The sequence below is a fragment of the Humulus lupulus genome, chromosome 6 (assembly GCF_963169125.1).
Source record: "Humulus lupulus chromosome 6, drHumLupu1.1, whole genome shotgun sequence".
Taxonomy (NCBI): Eukaryota; Viridiplantae; Streptophyta; class Magnoliopsida; order Rosales; family Cannabaceae; genus Humulus; species Humulus lupulus.
Genome location: NC_084798.1, coordinates 128,790,279 through 128,811,771, shown reverse-complemented (window position 1 = coordinate 128,811,771; position 21,493 = coordinate 128,790,279).

The window sequence follows — 21,493 nt, the reverse complement described above, 5'->3', positions numbered from 1 at the left end:
AGATTTGCAAATGAACCGATTAAGGGCTGCCACCCTTCCTGTCAGACTTTGGACGTCCTTTCGCGACCGGGGTAGTGGCATCTCGAGCAGTGACCAGATTTTATCGGGGTTTGCCTCTATTCCTCTAGTGTTGACTATGAAACCCAGAAAATTTCCTGACGCAACCCCGAAAGTACACTTTTGGGGATTTAGCCTCATGCCATACTCTCTTAAAATATTAAAACATTCCTTCAGATCAGAGACATGGTTATCGGAAGTTTTTGACTTTACCAACATGTCGTCAACATACACTTCCATGTTTTTCCCGATCTGATTAATAAACATCCTATTGACCAACCTCTGGTATGTAGCTCCTACATTTTTCAACCCGAACGACATGACCTTGTAGCAATAAACGTTAGTTGGGGTGATGAAGCTAGTGTGCTCCTATTCTACCTGGTTCATGGAGATCTGGTTATACCCTGAGTATGCATCCATAAACGACATGAGCTTGTGCCCTGCCATGGCGTCTACCAATTGATCAATCCTTGGTAAAGGGAAGCAATCTTTGGGGCAGGCTTTATTCTAATCGGAAAATTCGATGCAGGTCTACCACTTCCCATTGGGCATCTGGACCAAAACGGGATTGGCGATCCATATCGGGTACTTCGCCTCACGAATAAAGCCGCACTTGAAGAGCTGGGCTACTTCCTCCTCTAGGGCCTCAGCTCGGATCGTGCCCAGGTGCCTTTGTTTTTGGGACTTCGCCGGCACGTTCTTGTCCAAGTTGAGGGTATGCATGATGACGCCCGGGCTCATCCCTATCATGTCCTCATGGGACAAGGTGAACACATCTAGATTCTCTAGTAGAAATATCAGTAGCTCCATCCTCCTTTTACTACACAGGTTTTTTCTGAGCTTCACCACCTTCGAGGGGTCTAGTGGGTCGATGCTCACCTCCTCGAGCTCTTCGATGGCCTAGAGCTTGGATCTATCTTCGCCTATCCTGGGGTCAATATCATCATTGAAGATGATACCCTCCCCATTGGAATTTGGAGGTTTTTCTACCTCAAGAATAGGTCCTACTTCCTGAGATTCCTCATCCCAGCCCTGAAAGGTCATCGTCTGCTGCCCGGGTCGTGAGTTTCCCTTCACGGAAATGCTATAGCATTCCCTGGCAGTGAGCTGATCACCTCGGACCGTGCATATCCCCGTGGAGGATGGGAATTTGACCAAGAGATGGCGGATGGATGTTATGGCTTCAAATGCCACCAACGTAGGTTGGCCCAGAATAGTGTTGTAGGCAGCGGGACAGTCGATGACTACAAACTCGAGGATTTTAGAGATAATGCAAGGCTCCTCTCCCAAGGTAATTACGAGCTCGATTGTGCCTATCACTGCCGATCTGTCTCTGGAGAATCTATACAGCATCATGGAGGTGGCCTTTAACTCAGCGACAGATAACCCCATCTTCTCCAGCATAGACCGGAACAGCAGGTTCACCGAATTCCCATTATCGACTAGTATCCACCTAACTCTCCGGTTGGCGAGTTGGGCAGTTATGACCAGGGGATCATTATGGGGGAACTGGACGTGACTGGCATCCTCTTCGGTAAAGATGATCTGTTGCCTTTCCATTCATTGCTGTTTGGGTAGATGCTGCTCTGAGACAAATTCTACTTCGTTATGAGCCTTCAACTCATTGACATATCTCTTCTGGGTACCTCTGCTCGTGACGGCCAAATGGGAGCCACCGGAGATTGTGGATATCTCTCCCCCTATCACAGGAGGAGGGGTATCTTTATTTATCCGGGGCGCAAGGTGATTTATCAGAGCTTCTAGGACCGGCTAACTGGTAGGAACTCTGTTCCACGCGTATTGAGCCAAAGGTCCAGCTCAGATGAGTGTCTCGATCTTATCCTTCAAATGCCTACAATCGTCAGTGTTCTGGCCAATGTCATTGTGAAATCGACAGAACTTGGAAGGGTCCCTCTTGGCCTTTTGGTGCTTCAAAGGCTCAGGCTTCTTCCAGTGGAGGCGGGCAGAGTTAGCTAGGAAAATGTGCTCCCTAGTGTTTGTGAGCACGGTATAAGTCACGTAGATTGGATTAAATTTCTGCACAAGCTTGTTCTTCTTCGGGCCGTGCTGGCCGCTCTCGCTGCTCCCTTTTCACTTGCCTCCACCCCTTGGTTATTCTATGTAATGGTTTGAGTCATTTTCACGACATTCGTTCCCACTCCAACGGGCAGATCTGGGGCTTGGCTGGTTCCCGTGACCGACGCTCGCGCCTCTTCCAGGTTTATCCACCCCTGGGCCTTGTTCAGGAATTCATCCATGGTGTTGACACCTTTTCTCTGTATTTCTTTCCATAGCCCGCCTCCAATGAGGATTCCAGTCCTCAAGGCCATAAGCTTGGAACTATCGTCCGTGTCCCTGGCTCGAGCCGCGATGTTTGCGAACCTGCTCAAGTAAGCTTTCAAGGGTTCCTCGGGCTGTCCCTTCACGTTTTCTAGGGTGTCGGCTTTGATGCGAGCAACTTGAGAAGCTCAGAACGCCCTCTTGAAGTCTGCAGAAAAGGTTTTCCACGGGCTGATGGACTGCTTTTTACACTGGTTGAACCATTGCCTGGCCGGCCCAGTCAAGGTGGAAGGGAATATCAAACACCTTAGCTCGGGGCCGATGTTGTGGGCCATCATCAGGGTGTTGAACATACTCAAATGATCCGACGGGTCTCCGTCTCCATCGAACATAGATAAGTGGGGCATCCAAAAATCCGGTGGATACGTCGTGGCTGCTGGGGCGAAGAGCTTGAATTCATCCCCCGAGTCGTATTTGTCTTTTTCCTTGTCTGACAAGAGCTTCTTCATCAACTCCTCCATCTGAACTAAACGCTCTAGGGTTTGGTCCTTACTTCCTTGGTTGTTCTGGGGCTGTTCAACAACTCCAGTTCCATTGTAAGTGTTAGGTGGGTTATTATCCCTCCAAGCTTGAGCTTGGTTACCTGGGACGCTCCCACTGTCACGTACTTCCGAAAGACCATCCCCTCGGTCAGCATGATTACCATTTCTAGCCAGATCTCCCCTCTATGAGTTGAGGCGATCTCGAAGGCCGGCCCTCGGGGCAGCCCGAGGGCTTTGCGCCGAACTCAAGCGATTGCGCACGTCTTCACCGGATCTGCCACTTCTGCGACTCCCGGTCTAGTAACTCCCGTTTGAAAAGCTCGGAGCCCGCTGGTGAGGGAGAGGATCCGAGATTTCCCCGCGCGGTCGGCTGCGATGTGAACAACTGGTGGAAGGAGGATTTCCCCTGCCGCTCGCATGTGCTGGAATGTCCCGAACTGGATGAAGAGGAGAGGGGTATCTTATTGGTGATGGGGGATGCCTAACTGGTGACGCGATCCTAGTCCCGTCCGGGCAGACCAAGCCAGGTCGCGCCCCCTCCATCCTACGATCCCCCGCATCCTGAGCTTGGCGGTTTGACCGTAATGCAGGATGGTTGATCGGAGCAGGCTATCTTCACGAGCCCTCCCCGGATCTCCTCCGCGAGCTGCCTTGGGCCCTTCTGGGCATGCTCGATGGTGGAATCAAGCTAGGAGTTAAGGTTCGGATTGATCGGCTGAATTGTTGATTGGTCCTAGGAAGCTCCTCAAACACAGTTTCCTGGTGGTGGTGTGACGTGGGGGTAGAACTCGGAGTAGATGCTCTGACTGATCGGCTGGGCCTGGACTAGTTATCCCGGTGGGACTTATGAGTCCCACCATGCCTCTTTCCGACGTTAGCGTCAGTTGTGAGAGGGGGTAGTCTGGCCAAGACTTCTTCGATTTGCTTGTTTGCTCTTGACAGCTGACTTCTCAACTATATGTTCTCCATCTCTATTGGCGTCAGGAAATCTGGGTTCGGATTTGGTGGCAGGGGTGCCGAACTCCCGGTGTCACCCTGGCCCATCAGTTGCTTTCCCGGTCGCTGCTAGATCTCGGGGTTTTGCTCATCGGATATGGTGGCATGGTGGGCCTCCTGCCCATCGTGTTGATCCGCCTCGTTACCATGTCTCGAATGAGTAACCACCATGACCAGGTTTGTGCGATAGCACCAATCTAAATTCTTTCAATGAAAGCAACAAACTGTTGACGCGGTTCTTCGCCGACAAGTAATTATACGAATAAACAGGATGGATTAGTGCTAATTATTGAACCGTAATATGAAAATAGATCAATTCTATACTTGGGAAATTAATAACATGGGAAGGTGATCACTCCTTTCTTTTTAGGTTGTTGGAAGGTTAAAATCCCTCTAGTCCACCAGTCGATATTATTGATATCTCCTTACTATTTCTTATAGAGTGTTTCTTGACAATAATTTTTTCAACCCCTTGCAATGCCCAGGGTTTTGGTATTTATAGGGAGAGGATACCTGGGTTGTCAAGGGGTTCATCCCGTGATCTCTTTACCCTTCACTGATGATTAATTCCTAAAACCTGATAGTGAAGTGTGGTCTAATCGATAGGTAAGGAGGGATAATGGGCCACATGGCCCAAACAAGTCGTGGGATGTCTGAATACGCACGTTTATACTACGTGCCCGAGAATTCAGGAATGGAATAGACATGTGATGTCTGATATGCGCACATTTACATTGCGTGGTTGTCTTTACAAGGGTTCGGGTGTCAGACCTAGGCAGCATCACGAGCTGGATGTTGCGCTAGCTCGTGACATCCATACCGCTAACCTGCTGCCTTTTAGTGAACTGCTAACTCTCTAATCAACTCGGGTTGGACAGGTGCAAACCCATAATAATAGCTCCGGGTGGACGATATACACATGGTGGATCGAATTAGGCCCTTTTCCAGCTCGCCGATAGCTCGCAGATATTTAGGGCGTACAACAGGAGATTCAATAGAGCCCTAGGGACAATTGAGTTAGCCCTCACCATGGGAGAACAACCCAGACAAACTACCATAATGGCCAACTTTTTTGTGGTAGATTGTGCCTCAGCCTTCAATGTGGTATTAGGGAGACCCTCCCTACGACCATTGAAGGCGATAACTTCTGTGTACCTCTTAGCTATGAAATTTCCAACTCCTGGGGGAATAGCAAGTGTGAAAGGAGAGAAGAAGGAAGCGAGGGAATGCTATAACGCATCCCTCCGCACGACCACAAAGCCTTCGGTGCCTATGGAAATGGTTGTGCATGAAGGCGCGAACCCACACGAGTTGGACCCGTGAGTCGCGGATGAACCTAGAGTTGAACCGGTAGAATAGTTGGAAGAGGTCACGGTCATGAATGAGCCGTTGAGAAAGTTGAAGGTAGGGAAAATCCTTATGGCTGATGTGAAGGTGAAGCTGGTAGAATTCTTGAAAGCCAACCTCGACGTATTCGCCTAGAGTCACAAGGACATGGTAGGGATGGAACCAGCGGTCATGTGCCACCACCTGAACATCGACCCAAAAGCAAGGCCTGTGAGGCAAAAAAGGAGAGCGCTGGACCCAGAGAGATACGTGGGCCTAAAAGAGGAGGTTGACAAGTTGAAGGAAAATGGGTTTATCCGAGAGGCATTCTACCCACTATGGGTATCAAACGCAATGTTAGTCCTAAAGCCCAACGGAAAGTGAAGGACTTGTGTGGACTTTACTAACCTCAATAAGGCCTGCCCTAAGGACACTTTCTCGCTTCCTAGGATAGACCAGTTAGTAGACGCCACAGCGGGGCACGAGCTACTTAGCTTCATGGATGCATATTCCGGGTACAACCAAGTACCCATGAACCCGGCCTATGAAGAGCACACTTCATTCATAACAAACAAGGGGCTTTATTGCTACAAAGTGATGCCTTTTGGTTTAAAGAACGCATGTGCTACTTATCAAAGGCTGGTGAACAGAATATTGGCAAATCAAATAGGAAGGAATATGGAAGTATAAGTGGAAGATATGCTGGTTAAGAGAAAGAAGGCAGAAGTGCTCACAAACGATCTCATGGAGATGTTCGACACACTCCGAAAGTTCAGAATGAAGCTAAACCCGCTCAAGTGCACCTTCGGAGTTTGATCAGTAAAGTTCCTGGGTTTTATGGTGAATTCCCGAGGTATCGAGGCTAACCTTGAAAAAATCAAGGCATTGCTGGAAATGAGCCCACCACGAAGCAAGAAGGAGGTGCAATGCTTAACAGGGAGAGTAGCACCCCTCAATAGGTTCATCTCAAGGTCAACTGACAAATGCCTCCCTTTTTTTAACATCTTAAAAGGGAGTAAAAAGTTCGCTTGGGATGATGATTGTCAGGAAGCCTTCACCAAGCTAAAGGAACACCTTGGAAAACCACCCCTTTTGGCCAGGCCAGAAAAAGGGGAAAGGTTGTACTTGTATCTAGCCGTATCTGAACATTCTATAAGTGCCGCCCTGGTGAAAGGAGAAAAGAAATATCAGCAGCCTATGTACTATGTGAGCAAGCGGCTGGTAGATGCAGAAACCCGGTAACCAGAAATAGAGAAGTTGGCATATGCCATGGTAGTGGCTTCTCGAAAGTTGAGGCCCTATTTTCATGCTCATGCTATCAAGGTGCTCACAAACACCCCTTTTCATCAAGTCTTGCACAAACCAGAAACTTCGGGAAGGTTGTTAAAATGGTCGATTGGATTAAGTCAATTTGACATCACTTACACCCCAAGGAGCTTAATCAATGGGCAGGTACTTGCAGACTTTATAGTCTAGTTTGCACATAGATCCCATGAGGAGGGAGAAATAGAACAGAATGAACCGATGCATGAAGAGGAAAAGCACCCTGAAGAATGGAGCCTCCATGTAGACAGGGCATCCAACGAAGGAGGAGCCAGCGCTGGCATAGTAATGACGGGACCTGATGGGAACAAGATGTAATGCACCTTAAGATTCAGATTCGAAGCTTCCAACAATGAATCTGAGTACGAGGCACTTTTTGCTGGCCTGCAGCTAGCTAAGGAGTTAAAGGTAACCCACTTGCTTGTCTTTAGCGACTCACAGCTGGTGGTGTTTCAGGTGAAGGGTGAATATCAAGCTACAAGCTTGAAAAATGGCAGCATATCTCGCCAAGGTGAAGGGATGTTTTGATCAGTTCAAAAAATGCACGATAGAACAGATCCCAAGGGAGCAAAACACAAATGCTAATGCACTCAAAAAACTCACCTCTACTTGAGACGAAGACATGCTTGAGTCCATCCCGGTCGAATACCTCCAAGCTGAGCATAGTCGAAGAAATGATCCATATGGTCAACAGCCCGGGGGAGTCATGGTTCGCACCCATCGCGAAGTACTTAATTGACGGGGTCTTGCCTTTGGACAGAAAAGATGCCGCAGGCTAACTTACAAAGCTGCCCAATAAACCCTAGTAGACGGGATCTTATATAAGAGTGGCTTCTCTACCCCGCTCATACGGTGCGTAAATAAGGAAGAGGCTTTAAAAATTCTACAAAAGATTCATGAGGGGGAATGTGGAAATCATGCTCGGGGGCACTCCATGGCAAAAAAGGCCATCCGCCAGGGGTACTATTGGCCTACCATGGAAAAGGATGCTAGTGATTTCGTGAAAAGGTGTGACAAGTGCCAGAGGCATGCAAACTACCCCAGACAGCCACCAATGAACTGGTGAGCATGACCAGTCTGTGGCCCTTCGCTGTGTGGGGGATTGAATTGATTGGAGCGTTGCCAGCAGGAAGAGGAGGAGAAAAATACGTGGTGGTAGCAGTCGATTATTTTACTAAGTTGGTGGAAGCAGAACCTCTTGTCAACATAACAGCTAAGCAAATCACCACCTTCATCAACAAATTTATCGTCTACAAGTTTGGAGTACACTACAAGATAGTCTCCGACAATGGGATGCAATTTGATGGAGGAGTACTCGAGGAATATTGCAGGGAAAAAGGAATGAAGAGGAGTTTCTCCGTTGTAGTGCACCCACAAGCCAATAGAAAATTGGAGGCCATCAACAAGATCCTAAAAAGGAACCTGAAAACAAAGTTGGAGAAGTTGAAAGGGGCCTGGGTTTAAGAACTTCCCAATGTGCTTTGGGCCTACAGGACCACACCTCGTTCCACCACAGGAGAGACGCCTTTTTCCTTGGCCTATGGCTGCGAGGCTATCCTTCCAATAGAAATGAAGATTAACTTCATCCACACATAAGCGTATGATGACCAGGCAAATATCGCAGCATTGGCGGGGAATTTTGACCTGTTGGAAGCTAAGAGAGATAGGGCACAACTGAGGCTAGCAACATATCACCACTGAGCTGCGAGATACTATAATTCGAGGGTGCGAGAGAGAGTGTTCAGAGTTGGAGACCTCGTGTTGCGGAAAGTCCTACCAACCACTCGAGATCTGAGCGTGGGTGTGTTAGGAGCAAACTAGGGAGGACCCTATCAAGTTGCCCAGGTTGTGCCCTGTAACGCCCTACTTCCTTAGAGCCATTACTGAGTGAGTTTTTAAGACAAAACAGTGTGCGAAGAACTCGCTAACCGAGGTTTTGAAACAAAAGTGTGACTAATTAAAAGTTAAGGCTGTAATCTTAGAAAATGCGTCGTTTCATTAAAACTTCTATTATTAAACATTTGGGATCCCAAAATAAGGTTTGAAAACTAATCACGTCTTGAAATAAGGTTACATTTTGAGAAATCATAAAATCATAGATTATTACAGCCATTTACGAATAAACCCCCAACCAAAGCAGTCGGGCAGGCCAAACATGTACGCGTCGCTTCACGCTCTCCGTACTCATGGTTGGTTGACTCAGTCATTGCCCTTACCTGCAACACAGAGCACCCGTGAGCCGAAGCCCAGCAAGAAAACTCATGCAGAACATAACATATGCATTTATACAATTTATCATAACAGATAATCCACATATAAACAAGTCAACCATTAGACTAAGCAAACACGGCCATGCCGCCCCAGAGGCCTTACCAGAGCCCTGGGGTATCGGTTCTCACCGCGAGGATAACTCATGTATCCCTTGGGTCCCACCCTGAATATAGCAATAATAATGTTATTCACCGGGCCCCGCCCTGATTATAGCATCCCATGTGCTAGGTGTTACTTTCGGCCCACGGCCGCCCCGGCTTACGCCGTACTCGGCCCTTGCCGCTCATTTCATCATAATCACACATATAGTACATTCGAAATAATCATTCACACACATCATGATTCATTTAAGGTTTAAACATTTGCACATAATACAATCTGGGGCCATGCCCTAACCTTGGGTGTTATAGTTTTCTTACCTGCATTCCGAGCCTCCTGATGCACCAAAGCCGCGAGCACGGTCCTCTAGCACGAGCCTCTCAAAGAACCTAGTCACAACACACAAGAAACATCCCTCATTACTAATCAACCCAAAACCACTTCCCGGGACCAATCCCACACTCTCGGGACTCCCAAATTCCTAAAACAGTTCATCGGAAACATCCCCCGAACCCCCGGAGCAAAAGCTGAAAAATGCAAATTTTGGTGTCCTGAAAATGGCCTAGCGCCGCGGCTCAGCCCTACAGGGCCGCGGCGCTTAACAAGTCAGAGGCCACACCTCCCCTGGAACCAACCTTGCGCCGCGGCGCCCAAGAACAGGGCCGCGGCGCGCCCTAACGAACCCGAAATTTCTGGGTTTCTCACCTTCAATTCCTTCATCCAAAATACCCCCAAAACAGCCCAAACTCATATCTCAACCCCAAAACTCAATTCCAAACTTCATAGGAATCATTTAACAACTCAGAAACACAATCAAAGAAACCCAAACACACAATCAAATCTGTAACGACCCAAATTCGCTAATAAGGCTTAAGGGCCTTGATTAGCGTGCCAGGAGGGCATGATGGGATTTATGTGTGATTCTAATTATTTAAATGCATGGTTATGATTTAAAGCATGTTATATGACTATTTGTTTATCTGAGATGCATGACTATGTAAGTTAGTGTGCATGTAGGCCCGGATCGTGTTAGAAGGGCATAATTGTAATTTTGGCCATGTTGGGCATAACTGCATTGATATGTGTTGATTGTTGAGGCCACAGTGGTATGTGGATGTATCTGTGCTTTGTGACTCGAGGCGATCCTAGTGGGCAGGCTAGCGGAAAGTGATGACAGGAATTTATACCCGGCTCGGGGCGAGCCTGGGGGTACGAACAGGAATTCAGAGAAATAGATTGAGATTTATTTTGATGATGGGGGATAATTATTTGGTGATTTATCAGGTATTGGGAAGCAACGGGAAAATATTAGAGACACTTGAGGATTAGCGGGAATTGGGTGAATGACTAAAATGGCCCTACTTGAACAAAAGGATTTAGAATTTATAGGGAGGGCGTTTTGGTCATTTGGCTTTTGGAGATAGGTTTTTATAAGGCTTTATAGAGAGAGGGAATGCTGAAAGAAAAAGAAAAGAAAGAAGAAGGAAAGAAAGAAAAGAGAGAAAACAGGGGGGGTTTTCTCAAGGAACGGTTTGTGCGTTCTTGCACCGTTCCTCTCCGTTTTTCTTGGGGAAAAGCATTGAGGGAGAGCGAGGATAGGATGAGCATCAAGGATCTTGGGTTAGACTTGAAGATTTGGCAAGAACACATCAATGTTTGAGGTAAGTTTTAGAGATTTTCGGTTTTAAGGGTTTTGATGGTTTGAGCTGTGTTTTGAGCTGGATTGATGGGAATCTCAGGGGATTTCTGGGCAAGCTTTGAGGGAAAGCAAGCTAAGGAGGCCTAGGGTTGAATCAAGGTCGAAATTTGCAGCAATGGTATGATTTCTAAGACTTTAACTTTGTGGTTTTCTTGAATTTCTGGTTTAGGGTTGTTCATGGTAGATTTTGAGATTTGGGATAAATAATCTTGGGATTTGAGGATTTGGGATGCTTGGGATGAATGGAGAGTGTTCATAAGCTTGATTTTGAGTTTGGTAAAGATTTGGGGAAAGTTTGGTTTGAGATTGGGTGAAAGAAATCGCAGAAATGCGATTTTGGGATTTCTGGGCTGCAACTAGCGCTACAGCGCTAGTCAGTGGGCGCTGTAGCGCTAGTCCCTGTTTCTGGAGGGGTGTTCTGCTTGTAGTGCTACAGCGCCCTCTTTAGAGCGCTGTAGCGCTGCACTGTTCACAAAGGGGAATTTTTGAGTTTTGATGATGGATTTTGACCTAGGGTTCGGGGCTTGTGTCCGCCACTTTGTTTTGGGGATTTGGGACTTCCCGGGGGCTCGGGATTGGTCCCGAGGCTAGGTATTCGGACTTGGGGTTCGGTGTTGACTTTGACCTATGTTTGTGCCTAGGTGTGCGCTAAGGCTCGGGTGGGATCGTGCTCAAGGAGTCAGGTGATCTAAGCTATTGATTGGAAAGGTAAGAAAACTATAACACCCGAGGTTAGGGCATGGCCCCAGATTGTATTATGTGCAAATGTTTAAAACTTAAATGAATCATGATGTGTGTGAATGATTATTTCGAATGTACTATATGTGTGATTATGATGAAATGAGCGGCAAGGGCCGAGTACGGCGTAAGCCGGGGCGGCCGTGGGCCGAGTACGGCGTAAGCCGGGGCGGCCGTGGGCCGAAAGTAACACCTAGCACATGGGATGCTATAATCAGGGCGGGGCCCGGTGGATTCATGTGTTATGCTATAATCAGGGCGGGGCCCGGTGGATACATGTGTTTCCTTAGTCTAAATGGTTGACTTATTTATTTGTGGATTATCTGTTATGATAAAACTGTATACATTGCATATGTTATGTTCTGCATGAGTTTTCTTGCTGGGCTTCGGCTCACGGGTGCTCTGTGTTGCAGGTAAGGGCAATGACTGAGTCAACCAACCATGAGTACGGAGAGCGTGAAGCGACGTGTACATGTTTGGTCTGCCCGACTGCTTTGGTTGGGGGTTTATTCGAAAATGGCTGTAATAATCTATGATTTTATGATTTCTCAACTGTAACCTTATTTCAAGATGTAATTAGTTTTCAAACCTTATTTTGGGATCCCAAATGTTTAATAATAGAAGTTTTAATGAAATGACGCATTTTCAAAGATTACAGCCTTAACTTTTAATTAGTCACACTTTTGTTTCAAAACCTCGGTTAGCGAGTCCATTGCACACTGTTTTGTCTTAAAAATTCACTTAGTAACGGCTCTAAGGAAGTAGGGCGTTACAAAATCCCCAAAATCCACATCTTTGATTTTCAACTTCAGAAAATATTAAACCCAAAAACAAACTTAATCAAACTTCAAAATGCTTTAATTCCTCAAACCATAACAAAAGCAAGCCTTAAATTTACTTAGAACCCTTACCTTGAATGAAGAATCCAACCCTATGCATCCTTGATTCATCTCCTAAGTCTCCAACTTCTCCTTCTCTTCTTCTTCTTCTTCTTCCTCATGCCCTAGCTTTTCCCTCTCTTTTCTCTTCTCTTCAAACTCTATCAAGACCAAAATGGTTAAGCCCCAAACCGTGTACCCCATAAAACCAGCTGCCATTTATCTAATTCCCAACCAAATGACCATTTTGCCCCTCCTTGCCTATCCTTTCCCACCTAAACCTCAAGGGTACTTAAGTCTTTTCATTTCTATTTCATTTCTACCATTTTCTATCTAAAACTTGTTACTCTCAGCAGTAACTAATGGTTACCCAGGTTACTAAATCTCCAATAACCATTACCCGCTAAATCTCAACTTAACCATAAAATTCCCGAGGTACCCCTAGGCTCCTCCCGAGCCGGGTATAGAATTCCCGTCGTGACTCTTGAGTTAACTAGCTCTCTAGGACCGTCTCGGCACGTGCATCACAATAATACGACCACACCCACGTGGTACAATTCACAGAATACAATTATCACATATCGACGCAGTTTTGCCCAACAAGGCCAAAATTACAGTTATGCCCTTCAAACACAGTCAGGGCCTACATGCATACTAATACACATAGTCATGCATCACAGATAAATAAATAGTCAAATAACATGCTTTAAATCATAAAATCACACATAAATCCCAACATGCCCTCCTGGCACACTAATCAAGGCCCTTAAGCCTTATTAGCGATTTTGGGTCGTTACATGCCCCCTTACCTCCTACAAGCTCGCACGCTTGGATGATACCATGGTACCTAGAGCATGGAACAAGGAGCATCTAAAAAAATATTATCAGTGAGACCCCCATGTCTGAGGCAATAGTGTTATTGTTCTAACATGCAAGTCTAATGTAATAGCTATGACGTAGGAGGCTAAATTAGATTCCCTAATATGTTGTAAGAACGAAGTCACATTAAGTTACCATGTATTTCACCTGCTTCCAATGAATATGATGTGACATTAGACAAACATGTAGTAAAAGTTCTTATTTAACCAAGATGATTATTGAGATGCATGAATGGAATGATCAAAGTGCTTGCCAACATAAATCTCACCAACCACTTGGGGGGCAGAATATATAGCAAAGAGGAGGGTCCTAAAAAGACCCCTCATCCTAAAAGGACCCCCTCTATCAGGAGGGTCCTAAAAGGACCCCTCATTCTAACAGAACCACTTATCAGGAGGATCCTAAAAGGACCCCTTATATCAGGATCCTAAAAGGAAACCCCCCCCCCCCCACCCCATACAAATAAAGAAGAAGACCTTGTAAGGCATCGCTTGAGTTCACAAGGATTAGCTACCTTTATGAACATCAACGAAGTCAAAAGGTCCTACAAGAAAAGCATCCTAATAAGAGTAAATGCTTCCACAAGAAGGAAGTGCCTCAGGAGAAGCACCCACCAATAAGCCTAGAGTGGCCACCAAGCCGTCTAGCCAAAAAGGGTCCTAAAAGAGACCCTTGCAGAAAGGGTCCTCAGGAGAAGGACGATTCTCGCAAAAGATAATAAGCATGCACAAAAATATATAAAAGGATAACTAGAACCCAAGGGGTCAATATATCCTTATAGGTACAATCAAGAGGCACCAAAGAGGGACCTATTGAACCCCTTCGCATGAGCTCCGAAGGACCTCAAGCCAGATAAGTAAAAAAGAGAACCTATCGAACCCCATTGCTCGGGCTCAAAAGGACTTCTAACATAGAGGAATAAAGATGAATGATCACATATGTATATATATATAAAGAGTATTGATACTGTGACAGGACATAGAGAAATTACAAGCAAACTAATGCTTAAATGAGCATAAAACCACATTGGAATGAAACGGTAAAAATTGCAGAATGATAATCTCAAGGCCTCCTGCCGTAGGCGTTCCACTCAGCCGCCCTGGCAACGGCATGCTCACCAAAGGAGGAAAAATTGAAGTTTGGATTTTGCCTTCATACTCAATAGAGGGCGCGCTCTATGGATCTGTAACGACCCAAATCCGCTAATAAGGCTTGAGGGCCTTGATTAGCGTGCCAGGAGGGCATGATGGGATTTATGTGTGATTTTAATGATTTAAATGCATGGTTATGATTTAAAGCATGTTATATGACCATTTGTTTATTTGATATGCATGACTATGTATGTTAGTATGCATGTAGGCCCAGATCGTGTTAGAAGGGCATAATTGTAATTTTGGCCATGTTGGGCATAACTGCATTGATATGTGATGATTGTTGAGACCACAGTGGTATGTGGGTGTATCAATGATTTGTGACTCGAGGCGATCCCAGTGAGCAGGCTAGCGGAAAGTCTTAGCGGGAATTTATACCCGGCTCGGGGCGAGCCTGGGGGTATGAACAGGAAATCAGAGAAATAGATTGAGATTTATTTTGATGATGGGGGATAATTATTTGGTGATTTATCAGGTATTGGGAAGCAACGGGAAAATATTAGAGACACTTGAGGATTATCGGGAATTGGGTAAATGACTAAAATGGCCCTACTTGGGTAAAAGGGTTTAGAATTAATAGGGAGGGAATTTTGGTCAATTGGCTTTTGAAGATAGAATAAATGAGGCTTTATACACTTAGTGGATTTTGTAGAATAGAGTAAAGGGGCTGAAAAAGAAAGGAAAAAGGAAAGAAAGAAAAGAGAGAAAACTGATGGGTTTTTTAAGGGATCGGTTTGGGGGTTCTAGCACCTCTTCTCTTCATTTTTCTTGAGGTCAAGCTCAGTGGGGAGCTAGGATAGGCTGAGCATGAAGAATCATAAGGTCACACTTGAAGACTTGGCAAGGATTAGCAAGAACATCTTAAACTTGAGGTAAGTTCTTGAGGATTTCAGTTTTAGGGCTTTACTGGTTTAGAGCTGTGTTTTTGAGCTAAATGGATGGGACTTTTGGGGAAAAGCAGGTCAAGATTTGATGATGATCAAGCATTATACCTGTGGATATTTGGACCTAGTGGTGGTTTGGTTCAGAGTAGGAACCACAGAGTTCAGGAGTTGGTCGGTTTTGACGGATGAACTCGAGTTGTTGGTTCCTAGAAGCGTTTGGGGACCTGATATTGTGCTGAAAAGGGGGTTTCTAGATGTAAGTTGGAGTTGAGATCTCCCGTTGTCCCTGAAATTAGCAGCAGAGAGTCACTAGTGTGTCAGTAAGCTGCGGAGTTTGTTAGTTGAGATGGGATAGAAGAACAGCGGATTTTCTCTGGGGAATAGCTGATTTAGATGTTTCGACAGTGAGGTTACCAGTGTTGGTTTACTGTGAGGTATGGACAGATAAGGGTACTGTATGAAAGGCTTAAAGGGTATTATCCTCGGGTGTTGAGGAGAGTACAGGCTGACAAGGAAATTATCAATAGACGGGCAGAGTTAATTCCACCCTTGGTTAAGAGGATGAGAGATCCCGATTAGAGGGCTGCGTTAAATGTTGAAGCAGAGAGATGCCTGGATTTGGTACTCGGGATGAGGTACTGACTCAATGGGTTGGGAAGAACCTAGATGATGATTATTAGAAGGGATTATAAGACATGATTTGAACCGTGGAGACGGGTGGACTTATAAGTTTGGCTTGGACTGTTGGGGGTAACAACAGTGTAAATCAATGGGTTTGGTGAATTGGATAATTCATTTGGGAATTTATACTGACGGATGTATCCGGAATTGGATGGCGACCCATTTAAGGATATGAGATTTGGAATAGTCTAGGGAATTTGGGCCGCCCTGATATAAGGAATTATCGTATGTATGTGGATGGCGAGGAGGGCCATGATGTCGAGGAACTGATGGTTGATGATTAGAGCATGAGTGCTAGAGCCGCAAGGGCAGTGCTTCCTTTGATGGAATTAGTAAAGATAGATTCGGGACAATCAAGTTAAAAGAACCCCGGATAGGGTTGTGGCTTCTGGAATTGCCAAGAAAGGGCAGAGGTCTGGTTGAAAGGATGGTACTTTTATTTGATGGAACGCAGCAAGGTTGGATTCACGATTGTTGAGGTAGAAGGACCCCAGACAGTGCTTGGGCACCTAATTTGAGATTTGAAAGAAGCTTGATTGCTAAGGTGGTTGTCGAGCTGGCGACAGGAACCAGGGAGGTTAGTTAGTATGCGCATGGGGGAGAGGATGCCACCTGAGAGGAGGTCAGGTGAGGACTTCTACATAGAATGACTCGATATGTTGGGATGGATTTCCCATGGTGAGGGAACGGAGAACCAGAGTGCAGCGATACATTCAAAATTCGAGGTTGAGTCCTCAAGGGTGAGTATTTAACTGACGAGCTTATGCTTTGGTCATGTAGCGAACTGGAAGGATTCGTTGATGAGAATCCTTCGAGAGGCTGAGGACAGTGATACTTATTGAGAAGGAATTAGAAACTCTGGCAGATGGATTGTTGAGGATATCATCTGGAGTACGTAAAGGAGACAGAGCTGATCAGTGGGAAAATTACGTGGGTATGTAAAGAAAGATTTAGGGGATACTTCAAGGTCAGACTACAGATAGGATTGGTATAAGGAATGTTTTAAAAGACGGTATTGGCCGACAGAAAGTCTATTGAAGCGATCGAAGGAATCTGAGCCTGGTGTAGCCAGTGTGCTATACTGCGGGGATTGTTGGCATCGTCGGGTTAGAACAAAAGTTTAATGTTGGATACAAGATGGGACGATGTCCCCAAGAGTTGATCTACGACCTGGTTACTACCAGTTGGAAACCAAGGATAAAGACTTTTCGTGAATTGATTAGGTTGCACCGGGTAGGGTGTGAGGAATTGGTAACAAGGATTCTGGAACGGTTCAAGCTGCAGCAGCACAGGTAAGTTCTTTAGGCAGAGAATGCGTGAACGGAATGGGCAAGTCCCCTTCAAGCTCACGAGCAGTGCATGTGGATTACTCCCAGACGAAAATGGTGAGCAACTGATAATTATGCTGAAGACTTTAGTACCCAGAAGGCAGAGTCTCAAGTAAGGTTCTACGGAGTGTTAGTTGGGTGTCGTCAGGAGTTCTCAGATTAGAGCTACGAGAAGAAAGGACAGGTAAGAGAAGAATTGATCTGAAGCCGCAAAGAAGCTAATGAAGAACGTCTGAAGAATTGAAGGCATAACGAGGCTGGTAAGCGCGTCATCTATTGCACAAGCATCTCCGGGGACAACTACATCAGAGATGAGGAGAACAGTAAAACTTGAGGTTAGACGGACTGAATGGTGTCAAATCAGAAAGAAATTCAGAAGACAAGGTAAGAAGTGATTAATATCTGTTAATGCTGGAATGTGTGTGTGTTATGGTTAAGTTAAGAGTGGTGGCATAATGGACTTGATCTATGATGAGGTACTTGAGTGTTGGGTATTAGTAAGAAGGTTAACATTGAGACCCAGATGCAGTCAAAAGTAACAGATGGACGACTAGTGTGTGAAATCCTCGATTGAGCGAGGGGAGTTATAGTTGGAGGCGGAACTCCTAACTGAGAGGTGTGTGTCAGTCAAGGAATAACGCCTTAGATTGTAATGGAGGATACAAGGCAACGACTGAGATCTGCGTAACGTTAGCAGGTATGATTAGCTGGTGAGAGTCACTAAGCTATGGAATCCGAAGTGACAGCTTTGGTTGAAGCAGGGAAGGACCCTGCTAAGGTGGTACAAGTTGGGATACCAGGAATGGATGAAGGATCCAATTAGATTTGGTTTATGAACGAGAATTCTGAATGGATATCATTCCACCTCCTAGGGTACGTCGTACCGGGAGGGTCGAGCGGGTGACGGAATCTAGTGTTTTCCTTTGGACCCTGAGGGGTTAGGTGATGTGGTAGTGTATCACGGGAATAGGCCACTTTGGACCTTGAGTAAAGTGACTGGACATGAAAAGTTTTAACTCGGTGGTTTGAGTTAATGTAGTTGGTTCAGGTGAACTGGTAGCAGGGTAAAACGTTGATGATACGGAATTGAGAGCCAAGAGTATTTTAAATTTTGGAATGGGTCTAGAGAACGAAAAAGAACGGAGTGGGAACCTGGAATTATCAGTTGATTGCAAGTGGAATGGCAGCCTGAAAGTTATCGGATATCTAAAGAATTGAGCGCTGAGTAGGCGAATACTTGAGGTATTAAGGGAAGTGTAATCCCTGGTAAGTTAGTCGTGGTGGCAGTTGCTGGTGTCTTGTTAATGTAACGCGACATAGGGCTTGGTAAGAAGTGAAGGATAGTGAATACTGCGGTTTGGCTTTAGTTCAGAGAGAAAGCCAAAGAGGTCGTTCGAACTTCTTAAGGCAGGAGTGTCTGCCTATTTGAAAGATTAAAGAGCTGGTAAATTGCTAATTTATAAAGAAATATAGTTCCGGAAGGAAAGAGTTGCGTCTCTGCGTAATAACAGACGAGGATCTGTAAGGTGTTCAGAGAGGGAAGGGAGAGTTCTGACTCTTGATTCACCTTAGCATTCCGAAGTTGTACTAAGGGTTAGGCCAGCGGGGCCTACAAGTTAGTCCCACCTAGTAAAGGTGACGACGTTTGAGTATCTCTGGAATCAGGATTAAGACAATGAATTGGTCATTGTAACCGAGGCAGACCCTGGGCTTCGGCAGGGTTGCGGTGTAACGAGAGGCAATCGAGGGTATGGCTATTAGACAAGATCTTGTGGGGCAAGATTGTTACTCTTGTAAGAGTGTAGTTGGAAAGTAAAGTAAAGGCGGTGGACCTTGGAAGTTATGGTCAGAGTTGCGGGCTTATTGACTGATGTGTTTGGATAAATTTCGAGGACGAAATTTTTATGAGGAGGGGATAGTTGTAACGACCCAAATCCGCTAATAAGGGTTGAGGGTCTTGATTAGCGTGCCAGGAGGGCATGATGGGATTTATGTGTGATTTTAATGATTTAAATGCATGGTTATGATTTAAAGCATGTTATATGACCATTTGTTTATCTGAGATGCATGACTATGTATGTTAGTATGCATGTAGGCCCGGATCGTGTTAGAAGGGCATAATTGTAATTTTGGCCATGTTGGGCATAACTGCATTGATATGTGATGATTGTTGAGATCACAGTGGTATGTGGGTGTATCAGTGATTTGTGACTCGAGGCGATCCCAGTGAGCAGGCTAGGGAAAAGTCTTAGCGGGAATTTATACCCGGCTCGGGGCGAGCCTGGGGGTATGAACAGGAAATCAGAGAAATAGATTGAGATTTATTTTGATGATGGGGGATAATTATTTGGTGATTTATCAGGTATTGGGAAGCAACGGGAAAATATTAGAGACACTTGAGGATTATCGGGAATTGGGTAAATGACTAAAATGGCCCTCTTGGGTAAAAGGGTTTAGAATTAATAGGGAGGGCATTTTGGTCAATTGGCTTTTGAAGATAGAATAAATGAGGCTTTATACACTTAGTGGATTTTGTAGAATAGAGTAAAGGGGCTGAAAAAGAAAGGAAAAAGGAAAGAAAGAAAAGAGAGAAAACTGATGGGTTTTCTAAGGGATCGGTTTGGGGGTTCTAGCACCTCTTCTCTTCATTTTTCTTGAGGTCAAGCTCAGTGGGGAGCTAGGATAGGCTGAGCATCAAGAATCTTAAGGTCACACTTGAAGACTTGGCAAGGATTAGCAAGAACATCTGAAACTTGAGGTAAGTTCTTGAGGATTTCAGTTTTAGGGCTTTACTGGTTTTGAGCTGTGTTTTTGAGCTAAATGGATGGGAATTTTGGGGAAAAGCAGGTCAAGCTTTGATGATGATCATGCTAAGGAGGCCAAGGGTTGAATCAAGGTCGAAATTGCATTAATGGTATGATTTCTAAGACTCTATCTTTGTGGTTTACATAAATTTCTGGTTTAGGGTTGTTCATGGTAGATTTTGAGTTGTTGGGTTGCTTGAGCTTGGGATTGAGTTCTTGGGATGCTTGGGATGAGTGTGAGGTGTGTATAAGTTTGTTTTTGGGCTTGGGAAAGACTTGGACAAGTTTGGAGTTGAAATAAGAGAAGAAAATCGCAAGAAGCGATTTTTGGTTTTGGCAGCCTGCAACTAGCGCTACAGCGCTAGTCTTTAGGCGCTGTAGCGCTAGGCCTTCTTTCTGGGGAGGTGCTGATTCTGCTTGTAGCGCTCTCTTTTGAGCGCTGTAGCGCTACCCTGCGCCCAGAATGGGGTTTTTGGACTATTTGTGAGGGATTTTGACCTAGGGTTCGGGGTTCGACTCCGCCACCTTGTTTTGTGGATCTAGGACTTCCCGGGGGGCTCGGGATTGGTCCCGAGGCTAGGTTTTCGGACTTGGGGTTCGGTGTTGACTTTGACCTATGTTTGTGCCTAGGTGTGCGCTAAGGCTCGAGTGGGATCGTGCTCAAGGAGTCAGGTGATTTTAACTATCGAATTGTCAGGTAAGAAAATTATAACACCCGTAGGATGGGGCGTGGGCCCATAGTGTGATTGCAGGGCACGGCCCTATATTGCATGTTGCATGATGAGATGATTGCCGGGCGTGGCCCTATACTGCATTACATGTTAGGGTGCAGATTTAATTGAATTAGCATTTTGTTTGAATGTTGCTTGATATATGCTATGTGTGATTATGATGAAATGAACGGCAAGGGCCGAGTGCGGCGTAGGCCGGGTACGGCCGTGGGGCCGAAAGTAACACACAGCACATGGGATGCTTATATTCAGGGTGGGACCCAAGGGATACATGAGTTATCCTCGCGGTGAGAACCGAAACCCCAGGCTTTGGTAAGGCCTCGGGGGCGGCACTGCCGTACTTGTTTATTATGATGGTTTTCCTATTTATCAGTGAATTATGCCAGTGATATTATTATTTGCATATGTTATGTTCTGCATGAGTTTTCTTGCTGGGCTTCGGCTCACGGGTGCTCTGTGTTGCAGGTAAGGGCAATGGCTGAGTCAACCAACCATGAGTACGGAGAGCGTGAAGCGACGCGTACATGTTTGGCCTGCCCGACTGCCTTGGTTGGGGGTTTATTTGAAAATGGCTGTAATAATCTATGATTTTATGATTTATCAAATGTAAACTTATTTCAAGATGTAAATATTTTTCAAACCTTATTTTGGGATCCCAAATGTTTAATACTAGAAGTTTTAAATGAAACGACGCATTTTCTAAGATTACAGCCTTAAATTTTAATTAGTCACACTTTTGTCTCAAAACCTCGGTTAGCGAGTTCATTGCACACTGTTTTGTCTTAAAAATCACTTAGTAACGGCTCTAAGGAAGTAGGGCGTTACA